Raw genomic sequence first — 14,003 nt, 5'->3', positions numbered from 1 at the left:
ATGAAGCAAAACACCTGAGGGCATATTCACAAGGATCTATCGCCGAGTTAACGGCACTTTATCGCAGCCAAAGTTGCGAAAAACTTATCGCCCCAATCACAAGCTGGTGTTAACATCCCACAGCACCAGTTTACCCGCGATAGCAGCCGCAAAAATCATCGCCACAGATGACCCCCCGCAACTATCGCTAATGAGATGCAGAGTAGGCGTTCCAGTGCCAAAATCCGCGACAACACCACTCCACAACATTCTCAACGACCAGCCAGATCGGCGATGAGAACACTAAACAGGCGATGAGGCGCGTTAGCAGCAGGAAACTAACACCTGCTCTGACCTGGTGCAAAGTCGGATGACAGCCTGCACCCCAAAAGGGAGCCCAGCCTAGAGCCACACCTGAAGAACAACAGATGCACCCAGGCAACTGAACATGCAGCCCGGAGGACTGAAAGGGCAACAACACCTGCCGCCACCATCACCAGGACCCCCCCTCCCCGCCACCCCGCCCGACCAAAGACATGCCACATCAGCTACACTTAAACATCTACAAAATAATCCACATGATCTTGCACAATCACAACTGGTGACATGCATGTGTCGTCACAAAAATGAGCATCCCACATTCACTTTCGAAGTAATGAAAGAAACTTTATTAAAATGAACACTGAACTGAAATGAAGACACATGGCGGCTCTCCTCGGGACAATCCGTAGGTCACAGCCTGCAAGACAAAAATCATGATGAGAAGGTGTGTCCTGCGCACATCAAAGGACAGAGAGAGAGTGAAGGAGAGAGAGAGGAAGAGAAGGAGAGAGAGATAGACGGACAGAGAGGGGGAGAGAGAGAGAGAAGAGGGGGGAGAGAGATAAGAAGAGAGGGGGAGAGAGAGAGAGAAGAAGAGAGGGGGAGAGAGAGAGAGAGAGAAGAGAGGGAGAGAGAGAGAGAAAGTGCCACCCCTGCGCACCCAGGCCACACTGCTCACCTGCTGCCACCAGTGTGTCTCCAACCACTTGCCGTTATGTATTGTAGTTCACCAGGTCACACATCTGAGACAGACCTATCATCTGAAACAGAGTCCAGATACATAATTGGCACAGTACACACAATTGCACAAGACAACATCGACTGCCCGCCTCTGCGCACCCAGGCAGAGACACCCCAGCCCCTCCTGCCACCCATTTGAGCAAGCCTGCCCATGCACACCCAGGCCGAGGCACCCCAGCCCCTCCCGCCGCCCATCGGAGCATGCACACCCAGGCCTCACTGCTCCCCTGCCACCACCGGCGTGCAGACAATAGGTCCCACCATGTGCCGCTGCAAGCCACAAGCACCCTCATCATGCAGCCCCACTCCGCAGGCCACCAGGTCTCAAATGTGATGCTGGGTCTTGATTTTGCCATGGCAGAGGACATACCAGTCCACAGGGCATTATCGCAGGCTGCACACTCGCTCAGCACTTAAGGTGCCCCTACCTCAGTGCACTAAAAGTCACCATCCCGTGGTGGCGTGCCTGTGCCGGCCGCAAAGCTTTGGGTGCCACTAACCCTGTGCAACACAAGTCAGCATCCCGTGGCGGGGTGCCCATGCCAGCCGCAAAGCTTCGGGTGCCACTAACCCTTTGCTACCCCAGTCAGCGCCACGTGGTGGTAGGCCCGTGACGGCCGCAAGGCCTCGGGTGCCACTAGGCCTGTGCTACCCCAGTCAGCGCCACGTAGTGGTAGGCCTGTGACAGCCGCAAGGCCTCAGGTGCCACTAACCCTGTGCACAACAACTCATGGTCCCTTTATGATTGAGAACCGTGGAGCGTCAGTCATCCAGTCACCATCGGCAGAGGGGAATGTGGCGTCGTCGGCCCCTTATGTTGGCAGAGTCACATGGCCTGTGACGCCTGTGCCGGATGGGTGTGTTGTGTGTGCAAACCTGCCCTCAGGGAGTGGCTGTGACATGCTGACAACTAGACCTGCACACTACCAGAGAGTACGCCTGCGACGGGTAGCAATGAGGGCCCCCCTCGGAGCATAAATTGAGTGGTCTGGCCTGCCATACGCCAGACCAGTGCAGGGCTTGCAACAATGACTCATGGGCTCTGGGCGCGGTTCAGTCCATGTCTGGACAAGGAAGTGACTGATGCGTGTGTCCCTGTTGTAGTGTCCATGGCACCCGGAACACAATAGGCAATGTAGCACCCTCTGACTGGCGCGGTACAGGGCAATGCCAAGCACACTACCCAATGTGGACCCATGGAGGGCCAGCCAGAGCCCATCCAGGGATGACAAGTACTGTGGGAGAGGAAGGATACACTCGGCAGTCTGGTCGCCATGTCATTGACATCAAACAGGATATGGCAGTCCATGTCGCTGTCCAAGGTGAATGCATCGGAGTGTATAGGGGGTCAGTGGAAAGTCATGTGGCCATGTGCAGCACCAAGCAGAAACAGGCCAGGTGGTGGAAATGAATGCTAGTGCCTCCTTCTGATTACAAACCCATTCTCCTTCTCGTCTCCGTATGTGTGCTCTGCCCCACCTCTGGGTGTTGCAGTACCGGCTGAGGCACTGTGTGCCACTGACACGTCAGGTGCCGGAGTGGATACGACTGCCGTACTGTTAAGCAATAGCTCACCAGGGTGCGGAGATGTTGATGGTGTGGGGGCAGCAGCATTCATCATCGCCATGCCTTGTGGCAGCAATGCCATGATGAAGATCTGCAGGGCATGGTAGATCCCAGCTACATTTCGCTGGTGTGCAGCGGTCGCTGCCATCCTTTCTGCCTCCATCCACACCATGTCCTCCATGAGCCTCCGCATGTGTGCCAGCTCATGGCTGGTATCGCTGGAGCCCCTCTGAGCAGACAGGTATTCTTCTCTCTGCGTCATGACTCCAGCGATGTCAGTCAGTGCTCGTTGGAAACCATGGAGCGGTCCTACACACCCAAGGTTGGTGTCCAGTTTAGTAGCCATGAGGTCAAACCCCCCCCGCACCTGCTCAGCCGTCTCCCTCTGGCCCTCCAGCACACGGCGTTGGAAAGCTGTTTGTTGTTCCTTGTGGTCTTGGGAGACTGCCAGGGCCATGGATGCCTCCTGCTGGGTGGTTTGGGTAGTGTGTGGGGTCTCCTTGATGCAGCTGGGCTGCCCTGATCCTGGAGGTGAGTCGCGGATGATGTCAATGATGTCTAGGAGGGCTTGTATGTCGAAGCTGGGGTTGTCCTCCTCATCATCAGTGAAGAGTGGCTGGGACTGCTCTACAGGGGGTGTTGACGGTGGCCCTGCAAAGTGAAGGGGAGATGGTGTATTGCAATGTGTCCACATGTATGTAGCCACATGGTACGTGCTGACATTCAGACAGCATGGCATTGTACATTGTGACAGTCTATAGATCTGGCCGATGACCCCGAGTCATAATAAGGTGTGTGCACGTTGTTCTGCATGATTGTGCATGTGTGCCATCGTAGCCATCTCCACCCGTCCCCCCAGTACCTGGTGGTCACTCACCCTGTTGTGGTTGTGTTGTGTCCTGTCGAGCAGTGTCTGACCCCCCTGACTCCGGCCACAGTACCCACACTGATGACTGTCGGCACCAGCTCCTCCATGTCATCCAGCACGAGCTGTGGCGCTAGGCCCCCACCTCCAGTCTGCATTGTAGCCTTCTGGTTGGCTGCGAGTTTCTCCTTGGTCTTTTGCTTGATGTAATTCCATCGCCTCTTGACCTCGTCCATTGTCCTCTTGTGCTCTCCGACGGCATTCACCTTGTCTACGATGTCCTGCCATATTCCATTTTTGGTGCCCAATGACATGTTGGAGGTGATGAACAGTTGTTGATGGTGTTCTATCACTTCCGTGACTATGATCCTGTTCGCCTGCAGACTAAATTTCATCTTCCTCTTCTTCTTGTCCTTGCCCTTCCCTGTCCCCGAGGTCCCGGGCTGGTCATCCAGGGTGCTTGTGGGGTTGCGCTCATCCTCTGCGCCTGCTCCGTCCACCTCCATGGTGCTTGGGGGTTGGTCAGTTTGTGTTTGGGTGTTTTTTCAACTTTTATGGTGATTTTTCCAACCTGCCAGATGTGTGTTTCCTATCGCTGATTTGCTCATCGCGCTTTGGCCCATTGCAGGTTTTTTTGCGTTGGGGTTTGTGTTTTTATATCTGTTGAGGTGGTTGTATTGCAGGCATTGGCCGCGGTTTCGGCAAACTATTGCATGGGGCCACCTTGTTGTGAATTCCACGTTGACACAGGGTTATTTTCACGCGATAGGCTGCGATTTGTAAAGTTGCTTTTTGGTGATGTTTAGCACACGTTCCTATGAATATACCCCCTGGTTCTGATCTATACTGTTATATATACACCCTCCTACATAAAACCAGAAAGATTAAGGAAAACGGCAAAGCAGCTTGTGCCTCGTATACCTTCAGTTTATTATTTAGGTAATAATCCATTCAATGTAATTGATCCTAGTCAACCAGGACACACGGATATCCTGTCATTCAAAGGCAAGCCCTCTGCCTTGAAGCAGCCTCATGCATCCACTGGTCCACCCATCGCCACAGGACACTATTTACATATGCCGAATTGAATAGCGTACTGTTAGATGCTCTCCACATGCACACCAAGGTCGACAAAGTAAATGCCCAAGAGACTAACAGACTTCTGTCAGTCAACAATGTCACATCAATAAAATAAAATGGGACAGCATTCAAACTGACATCAGCAAACTGAGCACTGGAATTTTCTTTAAATAACTTTATTAATGTGATATTCTGATCTGCAATCAATGCTTATTCACTTAACATGCAATCTAAGTGGGCTCAGCTTGTAGGTGCTTCCAGGGCTGTAGATAAATGTGCTGTGTCTTTAAAGGTGATAACGACCTACCAATCTGTCCTTCGTGCCACTGAACTGCTGTTTTGAAGATTTCGCTGTAAGGCTTGCCACTAATAAAACCATTTTCTGCGAACAATATACCATGTCAAAGCGAGTGATTTTTGTTTTGCAGTTTGGGCATGGAGTATGTGTATTTCCAAGAAAAAAATGGGTACTTCAGAATCCCTGGTATGCCATGTTAGATGAACACATGTAAGGATGTACAGAGGGACATACCAGGACATGAGAGGTCACTGCTGCCTCGATGCCTACTCTGCCTGCTGCTTCCCCCTTGAATTTCCTCTTACCGCCTGGGTTCTAGTGCTCGGCACCCATTTCCTATCCTCCCCTGTGAGCCCTGCCGTGCTCATATTAAAAATCTCTGGACCGTCTAAAGAAAGTTTCTAGTAGAGCACTGATTGAATGGAAGAGGACCAGTGAGCTTTGCTTCCTCTTCTGTCAGCTTCCCTCATTCAAGCTCCCCCATGTGACCTAACCATAACCTCTCACTTCTTCCCGTAAGAGAGTGTAGGAATGGACGAGAGAGCAGTCACTGACAAAGGGTGTTTCTGGTTCACTGGAAACAAATAAGCGACTTAAAGTTAGACTCAATTGTGCTCATTAATTCCTCCGGCGGAGTAGAGCGGTGGAATTTATTAGTTACTCAGCGTTACAAGCATAACGCGGAATTACTAAACTCTGCAAATTACACCTGCGGAATTGAATATCCCGCCCACCCCTAGTGTAAATCTGTTCAGGAGTTGCACAGTTATTAAAGAAAAAAACAAAATTATATATCTAGGGACAAGGACCTTCCGCAGATCTCCCATGGTGGATCCGTGAAGTCAAGTGCAACCTGCAATGCCATGATTGGCTTACCACAACCCGACTGGCATTTTAAGTAATGGGAAAATTCCTTGGGTCTTAAAATTTACCTGCAAAATGATTAAAGTAGTCAGGGTAGAGTACCTCTCTGGTGTGTTAGAGGAGTGTCAGAGGGACCTATATTGGGTACGAAATTGAGTTACACAGTTTTTTTTCCAATTCAGGAATCCAAGGATCCACCACGAGGCGCAATGTGGCCCCCTGTTCAAATCTGCAACAGATTCGTGAATCTTGAGAAAAAAAACTTTCATACAAACACAGACACCCACACAGGCACACAAACACCCATTCACAGACCCACTCAGGTGCTCACACACCTACTGATGGAATCAAACAGCCACTCACACATCCACACAGGCACTCTTACACTCACCCACTCACTGACCCACACAGCCATTCACGCACCCACTCACAGACCCATGCAGGCACTGACAGATGCATTCGCGGACCAACTCAGGCACTCACAGACCCAGTCACAGACCCATGCTGGTACTCGGAGATCCTCTCACACACCCACATATGCACTCACACACCCACTTGCAGACCCACACAACCACTCACACTCTCATACCCACTGAGAGAACCAGACAGTCTCTCACACACCCACTGGCTTCTGTGAGTGGGTATTTGAGAACCTGTGTGGTTCTGTCAGGCAGGCACACACTTGCTCAGAAATCTATAGAGGCACTGACAGACGTACTCACACACCCACACAGGTACTCACAGACTCACTTACAGACCTATGCAGGTACTCACACACCCACTCTCAGACCTATGCCGATACTCACACACCTACTCAGAAAACCATGCTTCCACTTCCACATCTACTTACAGACCACAGAGGCACTCTTACACCTACTCTCATTCCCACACAGGCCCCCACATACCCACTCACAGTTCTATGCTGGTACTTTCACACCCACGCAGAGTCCCACGCAGTCACATACCCACTCACAGACCCAGGAAGTTACTCAGACACCCACTGACAGACCCACAGAGGCACTCACAGACCATTACCTAACCCACTTACACACTCCCCCCAGACCTATGCAGGCACTCCTATACCCATGCAGGTACTCACTCACCAACTTAAAAACCCATACATCCACTTACACATCCCATACAGGCACTCATGCACCCACTCACAGTGCTAGGCAGGCATCAACAGACCCACTCACAGAACCACACAGAAACTCACAGACCCACAAACCACTCACACAGTCATTCACAGACCCACACAGCCACTCACAGACCCACACATACAGTCACACCCACTACAACACACACAGGCACTCACACACCCACTCACAGACCTACCCCTTAGGGGTCAAGACTGATTTGCATATGGATGGGTCCAAACTGGAATGGCATGGTGAGAAAAATAATGATGGATTAAACCGAGATCTATGACTGGGTGTGAGTGTTTGACAATGTTCAACATTCCGTCCATCCTCTTTTTGTGTTGCATTTTTGCCCTAAGTGGGAAGAGTATGCCCAGACGTGGGTCCTGTGCTCACTACGCCACTGGTTTAAAGCTAGCCTGGCTGATGAGGTGTAGGTAATACCCCAAAAACCGGTCCCAGGATGCTTGTTTTCCGGTCCAGGGAGAACTGGGCATGGCAGTTCCGGCAGGACCGTTCCCATGGAGAGCAGGGCCAAGACTGATTTGCATATTGATGGAATGGCTTGGTGAGAAAAATAACAATGGATTAAACCCAGATCTATGCCTGGGTGTGAGTGTTTGACAATGTTCAACATTCTTTCCATCATCTTTTTGTGTTGTAATATTGCCCTAAGTGGGAAGGGTATGCCCAGACATGGGTCCCATGCTCACTTCACTAGTTGTTTCAAGCTTGTCTGGCTGATGAGGGGTAATAACCTTAAAACCAGTCCCAGGAGGCTTGTTTTCGGGCCAGGGAGACCTGGCCTGGCTGTTCGGACTGGACTGTTCCCATGGGGAGCTGGGTCAAAACTGAATTGCATATGGCTGGGTCTTAACTAGAATGTCTTGCTGAGCAAAATAACAATGGATTAACCCCAGATCTGTGACTGGGAGTGAGTATTTGACAGTGTTCAACATTCTGTCCATCATCTTTTTGTGTTGCAAACTCACACACCTACTCACAAACCCATGCATCCACCACACATCTACTTACAGACCACAGAGGCACTCTTGCACCTACTCGGACCCACACAGGCACTCATACACCCACTCACAGATCTATGCTGGCACTTTCACACCCACTCAGTGTCTTACAAAGGCAGTCACATACCCACTCAGAGACCCATGCAGGTACTCAGACACCCACTCACAGACCCATCAGTCTCTCGCAGAACCACTAACAGACCTTCTCATCCACTCACACACCTACCCACAGATCTATGCAGGTACTCATAGAGACACTCATATACCCATGCAGGTACTCACTCACCTACTTACATACCATGAATCCACTTACACATCCCACACAGGCACTCACACACCCACTCATGGAGCTATGTAGGCACTAACAGACCCAATCAGAGCTACACAAAAATTCACACACCCACAAAACCACTCACAGTCATTTACAGACCCATACAGACACTCACAGACACTCACACACCCACTCACAGACCCACAGATACTCATACCCACTCAGACACATGTGGGCATTCACACACATAATGACACCTGCACAGGAACTCACACACTCACTCGGAGACCAACACAGACACTTGCACACCCACTTGTGGACCCACTCAGGAACTCAAACACCCACTCACAGGCCCACACAGGCACTCACACACCAACTCACAGACCTACCCCTTAGCTCACATTCAGTCACAGACCCACTCAGATGCTTACACACCCACTCACAGACCTATTGTGCCACTCACACACCCATTCACAGACCCACACAGGCACTCACACACCTACTCACAGATCTATATCACCACTTACACACCCACTCACAGACCCACACAGGCACTCACACATCCAAACACAGACCCATAGCACAACTCACGGACCCATTTAAGCACACACAAACCCACTCACATACCCACAAAACCACTCTCATACTCATTCACAGACCCAGACACTCACACACCCACTCAGAGATTCACTGACAGACTCATTCACCCACTTATAGACCTCCACAGGCACTCTCACACCCACTCACAGAATCACAAATCACTCACAGGCCCACACAGGCACTCAGAGACTCACTCATAGATCCATGCAGTGCTAACACACCCACTCCCACATCTATGTAGGCCCTCATATACCCAATCACAGATCTATGCATCCCCTTACACACCCATTCACAGACTTTTACAGGCACTTGCACATGTACTCACACACTCACAGACCCATATACCAAGTCACACACCCACTTACAGACCCACACAGGTACTCATAGACCCACTCACAGACCCACTAACACACCCACATAACCACTCACACACATCAACATACACATACTACTCACATACACATACAACTACTCACACACCCATGCAACCACCCACACACCCAAATAACCATCCACACAATCACTCACACACCCACAAAACCACTCACACACCCACTCATAGACCCTTGCAGCCACTCAAACGCACACTCACTGACCCACAAAGTCACTCACACACTAACTCTCCAACATATACAGCCACTCACACACCCACTCTCAAAGATTACAGGTTACAGTTAGGAAATAAAATGTAAAAAAGCCTTAGAAATGTACTAAACAAAACCAAAGATTACAGGGACATTATAGTTCGGAAAGAACAATAAAAACATGGGCATTAGGAAATAGAATTTTAAAACAACATAGAAATTCACTGATAATACCAAAGGTTACAGGGACATTGCAGTTAGGCTCAGATTTTACATCCACAAAACCATAAAAAATCTGCAGTTATAGTTACCTGTGGTAACTAAAATGTAACCCCCGCACTGCACTGCTTCTGATCTCACATTTTACATCACTCATGACATGGTCCGTGACATCACTAATAACATCACTGATGACACCATCTAAAGAACCACTCACCCAGCCACTCACATACCCACACAACCACTCACACAGCTACTCACATACCTATAGAACCACTCACACAACCACTTGCACACCTACTCACACAACCACTCTCACACCCACTTATAGACCCATACAACCACTCACACAACAACTCACACACCCACTTACACACCCATACAACCACCACTGCGACAGCTACTCACACACTCATACAACCACTTACACACCCAATCACATCCCCACACAGTTACTTAAACACCAAGTCACACATCAATAGACCTACTCACATACCCACTCTCATACTAATATACAACTCACACACTCTTTCACACATCCATACAACCACTCACACACCCTTACAACCACTCACATATTCATTTAAACACCCATACAAGCACTAACACAACCTATCGCACACCAAAAATACCTCAGCTACCCATTCACAGACTTATACTGCTACTCACATACCACTGACAGACCTATTCAGCCACTCACACACCCACAGACAGATACATACAGCCACTCACACACCCACTGACAAATCCATTCAGCCACTCACACACCTACTGACAGATCCATACAGCCACTTGCATACCCCCGCACACATCCATATACCACTAAGACACCCAATCATACAGACAGTGAAACAGCCACTCAGATTATATATGTTGGACATAGTATCCCTTATTAATAGTAGAGAACATTTAATATTTTAACTTATGCAGTAGCTCAATATATATGTTTAGCTGTAATAAACTTTTATGAAACACACTCACTGGATGATATCATCAGTGATGGCACTGACCATGGCATGAGTGATGTAATATGTGAGGTTGTAAACAGTGCATTGCGGGGTCTTAAGTTACAGTTAGCTCAGGAGCCTATAACTGCGGAATTTGTATGTTATATCACTATAACCTTAGGTGTTTTCTGTGAACTTCTAAGGTTTTGTTTTTCCTAACATTTGTTTTTTTTCAGTGAATTTTGAAATGTTTTAATGTTATTTCCTAACTATAGCATCTGTGTAACCATTGTTATTTTAGTGAATATGCATATATAGGAATATATATGTTTCAATACGAAATTGATTTTTTGGTTTCCTAATAACTTTGGGGCTGTTTGATCAATCTTCATGAAACTTTCCAAGAAAGTCTGATCAACCTCCGCTCCTTTCTAGAAAGTTTTGGAGTGATCCATCAAGCACATCCAAGAAAAAGCGGGTCCCAAATGCATTTTCCCCAAGCCATTTACTATAAGAACATTTAACAGTAATACTGCAAACCCCCTGTATGGAATTTGACCAAATTAGGCAGAAAGCGTGGTTTTTGTGATTTGATATAAATCCGTTCAGTACTTTTTGGGGAAATTAAAGTTCAAAATGTACGTATATATCATGCTGCTGATGAGCCACACAACCAACAGATCTAAAGATAAGATTTCATTAACCGCCACCACATCAACAAAGATGTAGCGGCAGCCATTTTTGGACACAGGGCCACAGTCCTTTGTCCTCAAAAAAGGTTTTTAAAAACATATAGGAGGACAGGGTAGGGATACCCTGACCCTCTAAACCTAGTTGCTGGAGGTTCTAGAGGGGACTAAAAACTGTATTTCTTTTAATGGTACCACGGTTCCGCAGATCCCCGTGCCATCAAGAAATAAATGGTGGGATACCACCTATTCAGGTTTTATACCCCTGGGTGGGCAAGGGTCAGAGGGGTTGTTTTTTAAAATTGTTTTAGGGGAGGGGGCATACTGCCCCACTCCAAAAGCCATTACAAGGCACCAGGGACCACATTCCCGGGGTCGTCAGATATTTGTAAGGGGAGTGAGGCATGCAGTACCCATCCCTGGCACATTACATGGCTGCCGGAACCACATACACCAGGGCCTAAACATATTAAAACTTGCAGTGGGTGCCCCGGTGCTATCCAGGACACTCACATCAATTATATGCCTCTGGGCTGCAGGGCGAACCCCAGAGACCCCATAGCTCTGCTTGCTCACCTGCCTGCATCCATCCCAGGTGACAGGAGCTGGCAATATTGGTTTGGTCCAGCCCAGCGGGAGCAGCTTTTCTCTTCACTCTCACTGGGTGGAAGCAAACCTGTCTTACTTGCCCACAGGAATGTGGGGAGGGAGTTGAATTTCTCCCTACCTGCACTTTTGCATGCAGGGAAGAGTAGTGACCCGGGGAATGCAGTCTTAGGGCCCTTCCAAGCCTCTAGAAGGAGGGGCCACATGCCCACCCATTAAAAAGATATTGTCCCTAGGGATGAGGTCCTCAATGCCATGAAATGGATCAGGGAGGGGGGCCTCTCCCCAAGTAAAAACACCTAAAATAAAGCAGGGCTGTGCATTGAGCATAGTAGTCACTCATTTCAAAGACACTGCCCCAGCTGGGGAGTGCCCCATACTGATCTGCGAGGCCTTTTTAAATAAATATTGCTTGATGCTTGTTGTGCCCCTAAATGCAGTTGGGAGATGAAGGGAGCACATAAGCCCCTCTAAAAACATTTTAAAAATTGCAGTAAGTCTCCAGGGTCATTGAATACATGATCCCATTATTTTTAAAGCATTCGGAGCTGTAGCTATATGCTCTTCAGCTTGAGTTCAGGGGCTCTCTATCGTTGGTTCTATGGCTGTGCTTTGTGAACTGAAAAATGTTAGAAAAACACTCAAAGATATGCTTTTTAAAAAAAATATTTTGTAACGATCACTATTATTAAACATTACAATGTGTGGATGTATAAAGTATACTTTTTATTATTGTTATTGGTGACTTTTTGACAAAGCCAATAGGTCTGCTTATATATGTAATTGTGCTGACCCCTTGAAAAAGCAATAGGCCTGCTTTCATATTTTCTTTCTTTTTAAAAAATAAAACTTAGAAATACATTGAAAAAAACAAAGATTATAGGGACAATCTAGTTAGTGGGAGGCTTCAGGGAGTGCATGAGCCTTCCTAGAAATCATTTATTAAGAAGAATCCTATGTTTCCCTGAGTGTCCACAGTATCACCCTAGGAGAAGTTTATGGTGTCTTTAAGCATTCCAAGAGCTGGAGCTTTTTCTCTTCAGCTGTCGATTGCAGGGACCCCTTATGGTTGATTTTATGGCTGCATCAAGTGGCTTGAAATACAAAATAAAAACTCTAACGTGTTTACTGTTATTTTTAAACACATGTGGTTTTCTAAAGATTTAATGATAAACATCACAATGCTTGTTATTAATAATGAATGCTTTTGAATTTGGTTTCAGAGTCTGTTGATTTTCATGTTTACCCGTAGCATAATTGCTGTTTAATAAGGTGGTGACCCCTAGACGAATGAGGCATATATTGATACACTGATGAAATGGTTGACAGGTTCAGGTGCATGGAGCATTTAAACAAAGCGCTAAATCAAGTGCCCCATAGAGTGGAATACAAAGACAAGGACACAACACTACACAAAAGAGACACTCCTGAAAGTAAAAACCCAAAGGGACAACTGAACCCATCCATGTCATTACCACATATAGTAACCGGGTGAATGTAGTAAGGGGGATACTGCGGACATTCCAAATTGATGAGTCGTTAAGGATCAATCCAGCCATAAATTACAGAAGGATGGACTTATACACAGTCATCCAGATTCAAAGTCCACAAACTGGCTCAACTCCCTACCTGGCTTTTATACATGTGGCCATTGCAAAGTCTGTAAATACAGCTCCAGTGTAAAGGAATATGCTCTACACAATATACCCCCAAAGACACAAGATCAATAGGTATATTAAATGCAAAAGGGAGTTTGTTGTATATGTAATATTGTGCCCTTGAATTAACTGGTGTGTGGCAAGTCCTACCTTCTCAGGAAAGAAAAGCAGACATGAGCACATGAGAGCTATGACTAACCTTATAGCACAGCACGACACTCCAGTAAATAACACCATAGTCGTTGGAAAACACTTCAATTTTTGGAATAGACTGTATTCCAAAACACCCAATAGGGGTGATAAATTACAAGCTCATCGTAGAAAGGTGTCAAGAGATTTTATTGAAGTCAGGTGCCCCACACCAAGGAATATGAATGCAGATTATGAATCATGTGTACACCTGAAGATTCCTATTTTTATACAAAAGAACTATGGTTTATTTGGGTCTACCGAATTTGCATGTTCTAAAGTGTTTGCCTATAAATTATTAAATTAGTTTAACACATTTTTTAATTTGACTGTGTAGCAAACTGGCAAACCCGGCATTATCA

Source organism: Triturus cristatus, chromosome 5_2 (genome assembly GCF_964204655.1).
Source record: "Triturus cristatus chromosome 5_2, aTriCri1.1, whole genome shotgun sequence".
In the NCBI taxonomy this organism is placed as follows: Eukaryota; Metazoa; Chordata; class Amphibia; order Caudata; family Salamandridae; genus Triturus; species Triturus cristatus.
Note: the sequence above shows the minus strand (reverse complement) of the source record.